Source organism: Pundamilia nyererei, unplaced genomic scaffold (assembly GCF_000239375.1).
Source record: "Pundamilia nyererei isolate P.nyererei 1_Seehausen unplaced genomic scaffold, PunNye1.0 scaffold00012, whole genome shotgun sequence".
Taxonomy (NCBI): domain Eukaryota; kingdom Metazoa; phylum Chordata; class Actinopteri; order Cichliformes; family Cichlidae; genus Pundamilia; species Pundamilia nyererei.
The window spans coordinates 4,630,319-4,643,016 of record NW_005187413.1 but is presented as its reverse complement, the minus strand read 5'-3'; positions in this window follow the sequence as shown (position 1 = coordinate 4,643,016).

Below are 12,698 nucleotides of genomic sequence, written 5' to 3'. Positions count from 1 at the left end.
AGTGTGTGTGTGTGTGTGTGTGTGTGTGTGTGTGTGTGTGTGTGTGTGTGTGTGTGTGTGTGTGTGTGTGTGTGGGGTTTTATTGTAATTTTAGGGCTATGATTGATTACTGCAATCATCTCTATGCTATCTATGAGCACAAAGCAGATGCACACAGTGCTTAAAGAGTAGATTTGACTTAGACTTTTTCTTGGAAAAGGGTTTCTGAAGCACAGAACAGGGAAATCGGTGGTTCTGGAAACCTGTCCACTGTGTCCTGTAACAAGTGGCTCCTTAATCAGACAGGCGCTGAACTTTAGAGACACTATGTTTTTTTTGTTTTTGTTGTTTTCAAGTTCTTTGCACACTTTTTGTTTACTCATCTGATTGAAGCTGCAAAGAACCGTGTGGATCGAGTAATCATTCATATTAGTTCAGTCATTCATTCACCTATCCATCATTTCACTTTTAGTCTTCCTGACATCTAGAAACAATGAACAGGATTATTTTTGTCCTCTGTACATCTATGACACTATATTTTGGGATGTTGAAATTGATACCAACCTTAATTAAATATGGTAAATATGAAGCTACCGAGACACAGAAATGCTGGTAGTTAACACAATCTTTTTGCATTTTTGTACATATTCCCAGTTTATGGAGTTCAGATAATTATTACAGTTGTTTTGCACCAAAAGAAATTTTGTTACTTCTTGTCCAACATCTTTTTTAGAAACGTTTCACAACTTTCTGTCTCCTTCTGGGTTTTGCGACATCATTCATTGCTAATGAAAGATTTGTTGCACTACTTTTTTTTTCATAGTTTGCTGTGGTCAAAGGCACTGCAATTTGAGAAATGCCAGCAAATAGAAAAACGCTGCTAAAGCACACAAAACACAACTATAATAGAAAATGCCACAAAAGATTACCAAAAAAAACAACTCACAAAACGCAGTGGAAGTGTTTTTGGGACATAGTGATGTGACGGAACAGCTGCAGCAGTGACAAGCTGACAGTAGACGGCTAAGAGTAAACGTGTATCTACGAAATTAATTGAATTCACATCAGTTTTATATATATATATATATATATATATTGCGCCACACAACAACAGTCGCCTTAAGGTGCTTTATATTGTAAGGTAAAGACCCTACAATAATATAGATTAAGACCCCAACAATCATACAACCCCCTCACTGAGCAATGACTTGGGAACATTGGGAAGGCAAAACTCCCTTTTAACAGGAAGTAACCTCCAGCTGAACCAGGCTCAAGGAGGAAGGCCTTCTGACACTAAAGGCCTGTGGAAGAGAATCCTATAATGAGTCACGTGACACATTAGCTGCATCCTTTTCTCCCTCACAACACCGATGAATCCTCCGCTTTTAAACACGTCTCGGTGCATTCGGCCTGTTTTGGTTTCTGTCACTTCTGCAGCTGATCCTTCACATTATTTTCTCCCTAAAAGCGTTTGCGCTGTGTTTTGAGATTTCAAGATTTTTCTTTGTGCCGGTTTTCTTAAGTTGCAGTGTGTTTGACCTCTCAGGGCCACCGTATAAATCCTGCACTCTGGCATCATATTTACCATATGGACGCGTAATATTCTCATCAAACCCAGCTAGAAAGTGGAAGAGATGTCAAACTATCCCAGAATTTCAAACGATTTCTTCAAGACAGTTAAGCAACAAAGACTGCAGTAGTAGGCATAGTTTTGATTTTACACTTGGAAGACAATCATGGATTCTTTTTTATGATTTTATGATATTGCGAAATGTTTTTTCTTATTGTGTAAAAAGGCACTTTCAAGTCTCTTTTTTTTTTTCTTCTTTTTCCCCCCCAAATTGGATGGTGGAAAGCCATGCTTCTGAATACATAGGTGTGTTTTTGTTTTGTTTTTTGAATCTATTACCAGCCTGGTTTTATACTGTAGACCTTCTATTAAACTGACCAGAGCTGCACTGTGCAGAAGAACTTGAGTTCTTTTCTTTGAACTAATAATACTGCCATTGATTTTTATTTTTAAATTGTTGTTGTTGTTGTTGTTGTTTTTTTAATTTCAGCTTTTATTTTGTTTTGTTTTTTCCCCCTGCCAGTCACACACCTGTATACTTTTGCATCATTCTTGCCATGTTCCTTTTCTCCCTTTGTTTATCAAATGTCTGCTGATTGTGGAGGATCGCTTTATTCAACTGCCGGGAATTTTCAAAATTAGGACTCAGACAGGACGCTTAAGCCACCTGAGTTAACCAGTTCATGACTCTTTTGGGTGAGTGTGGGCCAAAGGACTGCAACCGAAGACAGCAGCAACAAAATAAAAACAAAAAAGGAGAATTGTGTTTGTTCTTCGATGATCTTAAGGGCCTGAAATGGAGAACATCCAGCGAGCCGTTGGTTGGAGTGAAAATGGAGTGTTTCGTTTCTTCCAGGCGAAGACGGTGAACGCGTATAGTACTATAAAAGCACATCATCCGGCAGGAAAAGCAGAAGATTTGATCGAGCGGATGAAAGGGAAAAGAAAACGGTGTTGACAATGACTGGATCACAATCAGTTTTACATTATGTCTGAGTGAGTGTGTTCGCTTGTGGGAGTTTAAGTTCTATTTTTTTTTTTTTTCCAAGATGATGATTTAAGTTTTTAAATACCGCTGGACATGTACCTGCCAGAGAGATTATTATTGTTATTATTATTATTATTATTATTGGGGGGGAAAGATAATGGGAAAAAAAGTCTTGTTACAAAATGGGAGAGAACTGCCAACATCTACTGCTGATTGGGGCCTGTTTTATTCAGTGCTGGTGTTGTTGTGCTTGTACATATATGTCTTCAATCATCCCCCCCATCCCTTTTTTTTTTTTTTTTTTCCCCTCTTGGGGGTGGGGTATCAAGGCAGAGGGTGGGTCTTATCCATGAATGAGGAAGGGAGAAGAATAGAGTATTTTGTTATTGTCCAATCAGAGGGTGACAGTATGTATATATCTATATTGTATATATGTGATAAAAAAAAATGCGTTGGCTTTTTGTGTGACACTACCTTTTACTTGTACTATGGTTCTACATTCAGTGTTTCAGTGTTGATAATATATATTTGGTTTGTGTTTTTATTTTTCCGTTTTTTTGATTTTGTCTCTGTCATTTCTTGTAATTTTTTCCCTCCTATATTTGTCTTCGTTTTTGTTTATTGCACGGTTTATTACTTTTGTTGTCCGATGAGGTGACACAGCTACTCTTTGTATTCGTTTAGTGCTGTAAAATAACTCAAGTGTTATTAGAATTGTCGATACCACCGCCCACCCCCACCCCCTTCCCCAATATGCATGAATGGCACTTAAAGAAATAAAATATGGTAACTTCACTGTGGAATAATGTGCTGTTTGAGCTTTTTCTGAAATCTTAAAGCCCGTAGGAGATGAATTCTTTTTATTTACAATAAATAATCTGAAGACATTTGTTTTACTTGCCACATAATTTGAGCAACTTGTATCACTTGTGTCCCAAGTGATACAAGTTCAGTCAGTTTCAATTATATAGCGCCAATTGACAACATCAGTAAGCCCATTTGACCAAATGGTGACAATGGGAAGGAAAAAACTCCCCTTTAACAGGAAGAAACACTCAGTGCATCATGAGAGCTGAACTATCGTCATGTTATGTGCAGAAGTCTCAATCAGACCACGGAGAGCAAAGATCTCCCGGCGCCACCTGTAAAGTCATTCTGTTGTCTTGCTGTTGCCTAACTAGTGCATCAGTAACACACCTGCGTTTATATATATCTGTAGTCTCAATGAACACTCACAGCAACATTTTAGCCACATGTTCATACAGTGTTTTATTCTATACACTGCCAGGCTCATTTCGATCACCACCACGACCTAACATGCGTTTTTGGGGGGTCGAAAGCAGGAGCACCTGGAGGAACCACACACTCTCAGCAAGGACATGCAAACTCCATAAATCTCCACCTAGGGTTCAAACAAGAAACCTTCTGCTACACACTGCACCACCATGTCACACTACTGTCATCACTTTTGTTTTGCACCGAAGCAGGTGAACTGCATTCAGATTGGTTTATGCTTCCTACCTGGATGCACTGATATCCATGAAGTTGACCTGACTTGGTGTTTTATACTGTGAGGATTAATTTTATGAGCAGTGCATAAGCTATGATAAAAGAAATGTAGATGAGAGCAACTTGCAGACACACAGAAACTTCTTTACACTCCCAGAGCAGAACTGTCAGTGTAAAGAGGCCATTGGTTTAATGTGGTCTAAATGTGAAGGGTAGGGTATGCTCATTGCCCATCAAAGATTTATCATTTTTCGAACTCTAATTCACATCAAGGACGTTTTAAAGGATGATACATCTTTACATCAAAATTTATGGGAATACCTAGAATTAAAAACAAAAAAAAAAAGCTGTACAAAATATTTACATTTTTCCGTATTTGTAGCCTAAATTCAATTTGCTCTCTTCATCAACTGTGACAAGACGTCACCTTTTCCACAATTTTCATTTGTCTACTTGTAACAGACCTTTATAGGTGTACTGGTGTATTCCAGGGTTATTGCAGTTTTGCATTTTCTAATTAGTTTTTAAATTTTTATTTTGTCTTGACTTTAATTTTTTTTAGTTTGGTTTCAGTTAGCATACAGTGTGGATTTTCTTGTTTCTGTTAAATTTTTTATCTTCTCAAAATGTTTAATTTTTATTTGTTTCAGTGTTCAGTTTTAGTCATTTTTTAAAATTATTATTATTATTTTAGGTAGGACGTGTCAGAGGCATATAGGTATTACAATAAAAACACTGAAAGCAGTTGGCTCAGTCTTTTACACCTCCAGAGTCTCAATAGATACGTCCATCAATGCCTCATCACACACGCTACAATACATTTTTCACCAAACTAGCCAAAAGCTTAAACTACGTAACTTTTCTGTGTACTTCAGATTTTTTTTCCGTCATATTCACTAATTAATTTCAGTTTGATTTAAAAAAGAAAATTGTTGCAGTTTCTCATCATTGCAAGTCTTTATGATATTAGGTGCCCTGAGATGACTCTTGTTGTGATTTGGTGTTATATAAATAACATTTAATTGAATTAATCGCGTAATGATTAATATATCATATTTGATATGTGAGTTTTTGTAAGGTTTTGGGACTTCTGCATCAACAGTGTGATCCCCACTGAAAATGTAACTAAAATGCACAATTACATTTATGATGAAAATTAAAACTCATATATGCAAATTACTATTTATTTCATTTAAAAAATGTTAAAGGAAAAAAGAACCCACTTTATTTTCAATTTTTTTTATTTTTTAATTTTCAGTTATTTCATGGTTCTGACATCAAAGGTTTATCACTGTTCTCACCAACGCTGGAAACCACGTGACATGTCCACAACAATCAAAGTCTAAACACAACAAAAAATTAACATTTACAATATTTTAATTGAAAATTATCAAATGAATCTATTCAACCTAAACATTTCAATTTCTGTGTGGTTTTACATTTTCATATAAACAACACTCCTAACATTCCAAAGTATATGACTATTAAAGGCATCAGCATTTACAACTTTTAACTCTATTCACAAAGATGGCTACATTACTTACAAAATCACCCATGTTTTTATGTTACAGTGTATTTTTAATATCTTAAAAATACATTTCATAGCCAGGTAAAAGGATGTATGAGTGTTGTTCTTTCTCTGCCGTGGAAAGGGAAAAGACACCAACAACATGTTGTAAATATTTGTTCAAGCAGAGGTAAGTTGTAGATTGCTTAGAAATTGCTTTTTAACAGAGCTGATTATTAAAAAAAATACATTATGTATGTTTTTGAGCTGTGATATAGTTCATGTGATCAAATCTCAAGAGCTTTGGCTTTAAGCACGCAGCCCTCCATGTAGTCTACATGCAGTAAGATACTTCACATCATCCTATAGGGATCACACAGTATATGCCACACCTTTATAGGATCATTTTTCTGGCTCGAGTAGGTTCATGTTCAAAGTTTCCCCTCCTGCTGTTGACTCTGTGCCCAAATGTTCATATAAATGTAACACATGAGCCAGACATCTTTGCTCTGAACTGTCTTCCCGTTAGTGATGTGTCGGTCGCGAACGAAATGGCTCTTAGAGCCGGGTCTTTGACGTGAACGATGCGAGCCGGCTCCTTATTGCGAGCCATGGGTTTTTTCAGAAAGTTTATTCATGCAGGTCCATATGACAGAGAATGTGCATTTTCTTTTTGTTTTCATATTTTAATTTATATTTAATTGTGTTGTGGTTTGCAGTGTTTTGTGTTGTTTCACTTTAAATGTGTTTAAAAGGAAAAAGCTGAAAATTTAAATAGTTAAAAGCTGAACTGTAACTAGTTGGTTTTTGTATTATATGATTTATATATTACATTTTATGTGGAGTAAATAAATAAAAGTATATTTATGGTGGCCCCTACAGACAAAGCACGTACAAACTCCAAAACACCTAAAAACTCCAAAACACGTACAAAAGACAACAGAAGTGCTCCAGGATGCTGGGCGCAGTGTTGAGCTTTTGTTACCTAGTGGCTACACAAGCCAGCAAGTACCAACGACCGGATTTGGTGTGTGGTAGTAACAGGTAAATGAACTTTTTTTTTAAAATTATTTGAATATATATGAGTGCTTGTGTATAAATACACAAACAATACACATATGCTTTCAAATGTGTAATTTAAATGATCTAGGTAGCTCTGTTTTGGAAGTTCAGTTAACGCTAGAAATGTGCTTTGGAGTTTGTATGTGTTTTGTCTCTAGGGGCCACCGTATATATTTATATATAAACATATATAAATAAAACCACTTTTTTTACATTAGTAATTCCTTTTGTGCATAATTTCATATTATTGTTAATAATAAATTAATTAAAGCAACAAAACAACCTGAAGAGCTGGTTTGGATACGAAAGAGCCGGCTCTTTTTAGTGAGCCGAGCCGAAAGAGCCGGTTCTCTAAAAAGAGCCGGAAATCCCATCACTAACTTCCCGTGGTGGTCACTTAAAGCTCTGAACAGACTCACAAAGCCATGATGTGAAAACATTTCAAAGCCACCTTAGAATCTACCTCTCTGAAAAATACTGAATGCATAAAGTTATGTAAATGCAAAATACTCTTAAAAGAAATCCCTGGTGCTGCATGTTATTATTCAGTTCTCTCCTGCTCTTATTACAGTTGTCGGTTAGTGAGGGCAAACCTGTGTTTGATGTTACATAACAGGTAGATTGCGAGTCAACAGAATCTCGGGCAGGAAAAGGCAAGTGTTGCTTTAGGTATTATCTACCTATGAATAATAAAAAAGCAATAATATGCATTCAGTTTGGAAACTGACCTCAGCCGGCCCATAAATCAAGTAAAAAACCTGCCTCGATTAACAATTCAGCCAACAGCACACACACTTCCACACAATAAAACAACACTTCAGACATGTACACTGCCAAACAGCAGATGACTCTCTATTATATTATTCATATTTATCTATCAATAAAATTGAGACAAAGAGTTACAGGTATGACTCATAGGCCTGTTTCTAAATTCAGATTAAATTCTTGAGAAACATGGTGCAGGTAACACCTTGGCCTCGGGTACAGCTTGGAGTCACTTTAACCAGGATGTATCGTTTATCTGCATAACAGTCTCAAAATAGCAAACTTCCTTTCTCAGAGTGATGCTGAAGAAACGAGTCCATGCACTCGTTACCTCTGGCTGAACACTGAGATTGTTCTAATGGCTGAAAAGCTTTCAGTGGTAGAAAAAAACCCATCACATTTCTCTCTGATTAACTTCTCTTCATTGGCTCCTTGTTAACACCCCAAAAATCTTACTTCTCCTCCTCGCATACAAAGTCCTGAATGATTAGGCCCCAATTAAAGACCTGCAAGTGCCATATTATCCCAAAAGAGGTTTCTTTCCTGTGGATTCAGGTTGCTAGGGGACTTCCCATCATGCACTGGGGACTTCTCTTCCACTACCCACTGTGCATGTTTTAGCCTGTGCTTTGTTCGTTATTTTACAGAATAAAGCACCTTGAGAGGATAAATAAACCTGAACCTCATTTATTTTTCAGCTAAGTGAATATGTGGAGCTATGATCAGCAAAATATAACTGAAGTATAAAAAATAACAATAGTAGAACAATGCATTAATGAGTTTGCACCATTTTTTCTGGTTGGTGGAAAGGGTTAAACCTTAAGAATCCTGTTCAGGGGAATCGAACCCCTGACGTTCCAATCATGGGGCCACCACTCTACCTACTGAGCTATCCCTGCCTTCTTTCCTGTGGATTCAGGTTGCTAGGGGACTTCCCATCATGCACTGGGGACTTCTCTTCCACTCTCCACAGTGCATGTTGCAGACATCGTTGGCTCATAGAAATACTAATGTGAAATACAACTAAACTGTGCTTCAGCAGTCTTTCAGTTACTGATTCTGTCAAAGTTTAGCTGTTGGTTATTATAAGCAGAGATCATTGATTGAACAGGAGAGAATAAACTGTAATAAATATTTGGCTATTTCAGGATTATGTAGGAGTGTGGGTAAATGGAAGCATTTGATAAGATTTTCTAAATATTTTTAATTAATCATTGTAGTTAAAGTTGAAAGCTGAATAAGCCATTTGACTGGGAGTTATTACATTTTTATTTTATTTATTTATTTATTTTTGCTGCAGGTATCCTGGATATTTTCTTTCACGTGGTGTTAAAAACACCTCTAATCACCAAATGTTCCGCTTATCCCGTCATGCACATACTCTGATCCAAGCACCACTTTCACGTGACTTTATGTGCATCCATGAAAGGATCTGACAGCTATGAAGAGGAAGAAATCATAGAAACAAACATCAAACAAAGCATCAGGTATATATTTTAATATTTTCCTATCCGGTGGTTTATTATTTCTTTTTAAAAACCTTAGCTATGTCTGTATCAGGTGTCAAAATTTGCTCTTGTTATGCTGTCTTGCACTTTAACTAAAACTCCCAAAACCTTTGAAATGACTGGATGCTATCCAGATGTTTCTAATTACATGTTCTGTCTGCTGCAATGTGAGAAATCAACATAACTAAAATGTCTTTCGTCATTTATTTGTTACTGTCATCATTTATGCTCCATAGCTGCAGTTGTCTCTTTGAAATCCAGTCTTAGATATCTGCCCTCGTAGACTGATTACTTACAATAAACTGAAAGTGACAGTTTATCCAGTTCTTTGTCAGTAATTATATTTCCCCTTAGCGTTGGCAAAGTGACAGCTTCCTCAGCTTGTTTTAAAGGTAAATGCTTCTGTTTTTAAAGTTAATTAAATCTGGCAGGATTTGTTCAAGAGCACTGGAGGATGATGGACGAGGTGACTGAAAGATGTCATAAAAAGCAGGAGGAGCTGCAACAGCTGTCAACATGGTGGACATGGGAACTGTGTGACTCCTCTTGTCTAACGGCATTTCTGAGATATTTTAAACTAGATGAAATTGGTGGAAGAGGAAGTGCAGTTAAAATAGAAACTGTGGCTGAGTGTCCTGAGGTGAACTGAGTGATCAAGTAAAAGCATTGCAATTATGTGCACTAATAAGGGCACAAGGTCATACCTTATAAAGCTGCCACGCAGATGCTTTCATGATCATTAACAGCAGGAACGGTGTTACCTTTTATTCCTGTTAAAATTAGACAGAGACATCTACACTGTGCAGAGAGAGGTGGTAAATTTTCCTACACATCTGATCACAAGTGTTACAACTCAGCCAGTACTTATAATTTAAAGTGCTGCTCTGACGCCAGCCCAGTTCCATCTCCTACAGTCACAGTTCACAGATCTGCAGGCTTGTACAGGAGCGTCCACATGGACAACCAGTATGTGGTATCGCAGCAGCCTCTAGTGGCCACAGGCACTTCCTGTTAGTAGTGAGAAATGTCACGTCTACCCAATTTGCTCCAAAGGAACCAGTACACTTACTATATCTGTGAGGTTACACTACAGCCCAACAGGAAGTCCAACAAATGAAACTGTGTTGCTTGCTTTAGCTGTTTACCCCCCACCCAGCCCCCCCCTTTTTTTCATTATTAATTTAGCATTATGGTGATCTAGCGCTTTGACTATAAGGTGTTAAATGATCTAAAAAAAAAGAAAAAAAGTTGTCTTGTATTTTACTTAATCAGACTGAATCACGCAATATAAAATTATATGTATATTCATGCAGATGTTGATGAAACCAGCTATTGTAAGGCCTTGCTTCCTCAATTAACATACATAATACATACACACACAATACATAATTTCCTGAGGGATTAATAACGTATTCCGATTCTGATTAAGTCTACTTTTACTGAAAAAGTTTTAACTCGGCTCTCATTTGAACTTGTTTCTACATTATTCTGTTAAAAATAAAATCTTGATAAACTTAATAATTTAACAAAATAAATTAACCAACACGTGCTTGTGCTTTTGGAAACACTAAATCCCATTTCCCCCCATGTACCTCCCTCATTTTGAAATGACGTATATTATTTAAATTCTAAAATACTGCCCTATTAGATTTAGAATAACTGCAATAGAGATATGGCAACAAGGAAGCAACAGCTCAGTTACTTAAAATTAAAAATACATAAAAACAGAGGACGCATTGACACCCTTCTGCCTGCATTTCCACTGCTTTTATTGAGTTCCTCTCTGCTATTCATGGATGCACAGATGGTACCAGCCTACAGGCCCATTATGCTCACAGATGAATCTAGGCAAGGTACTTAATTGGCATGGTTTCATGTTAGGCTGCAGTGTGGACAGGACTTGGACCACTGCTCGCAAGAGAGCCTTGCTCTGGTCGTCCACAAAAAAAAAAGAAAAAGAAAGAAAGAAAACCAAAACACCCCCCTCCTTCCTCGCAGGCTGACTTGAGAATTATATTTGCCCCATCACTGTGTGTGTGAGCACGGGTCTGAGAGGCTGCCTCTCCCAACTCCACTACACCGCGATTCGAGTCACTGAAAAGGCTTTCGACTCAAGCCTCCCTCCATCCGCCATTTTCAACAGATTGACAGCAGGTAGAGCACAAAAATCACAAGTTCCCGGTGAAACAAAGCAGGTAAGTGCGCGTATGAGTATCCTAAACCCAACAAACACCTTACGACAGGAAATATTGAGGGAGAAAAACCGCTCCAACCACCTTACTCCCGGCCAGCATCGGGAAGAATAAGGGGAGCGGACGGTTTGCCTACAAGGGTAACAATAAACTGCATCTTTCAGGCGCTTTAGTGTAAGGCTTCCAGTCAGTTTTGTTTGCTTGGATCAACTTTTCTTTTCTTTGACGATCTGAGAGAAAACGCTTTAAAATGCGCTCTACGCACACACCCCAATTTAAAATCTCTTGCTGTTTGTTGCTTGAACTTCAGCTAGGGGGGGATTTAAACATGTCTGATCACAACTCCAGGAACGCCGGTGGTAGTAAAAGAAAAAAAAAATATAATCAATCTACACCGACTGGCCAATAAAAAGTTAAGCATTTTAGCCTTTATTTTAAAGGGGCATCAATAGCTCAAGCTCGAGTGCCTCAAGTGGAGACAGTGAGGTTTATTGTCTCAGACATGCCATTTATCTGCCACTGCCTCATCATTTTGTCACGTTACAGTCGTTAAGGTCAAAATATCTGCTAGTGAACCGCTCGGGTTTTATATCTCTTTATTGCATTGAGTGTAATAATGCGTATGCCTGGTCCACAGAGCCACACATGGGTCAGCTGCTTATTGCTGTCCCTAACAAATGGCTTTTCTGCCAGTTGGGATACAAAGCGAGAGACTTAAAGCTCAGTATGTGCCTGTTATGGAAATAGTTGCAGGATTAATTTGCTAAGCTGCAAGTTAATTCCGCGATTAGTTAATAGACAGGAAAAAAACACCTCTAAAGCCAACAAGCAAAAGATTATTTTGGCTTTTTTCCTCAATATCTTTTACTTGTTATGAGTGTAATTTGAAAAGTTTCTGTTAACTTGCACAGCGTATGCATGATTGTGACAGTTTCTGCCCACTGATACTAAAGGTGTTAAAGAGCTGCTGCCTGCAAGGCTCTAAGTGAACTAAGATGATGCTTACTAAATGAACGGAAGTGCACCAGGTTGTGCTGAAGAAGAAACTTGGAGGGGTGGAAATAACAAATGGCACTGATGATTAAACCTGAGAGCTACATTATTAAACTGACAAGGAATAATATTACACACATACAAGTACACAATCTCTGATTTTTGCCTCTTCATGGGTGTTTTTTTTTTTTTTTTTTTGCCTCAGTTGCACACTGACTGAGGTCTGTAGAAAATGGTTGTTTCATATGCATAATATACTGCTGTATTGTGATACCACTGAGAATTATTCTTTAAAATTCCTGTAAATCAGCCTTACTGAATCTGAAGCATAAACCTTTTAGCTGCTTATGCATCTGGGGAATATAAATGGCTGCATAATTATTCAGAGCCACAAGAGGCTTCTGTAACAGAAGCTGACGAGGAAATATCTCCAAAATGCTGTCTACCTGTGGTCAGATTTACATGCTGCAACTTCCATGTCAGAAAAAATAACAGCCGTTTCTTTTTAAGAACAGGAAATGGATCACTATAGATAATTAGACATAAATTTTTGCTTTTATCTGCTATTGGATCTCAGTTTTATGCACAGACAAGTAAAAACGCAGCAGAATATAACTGCAGATGT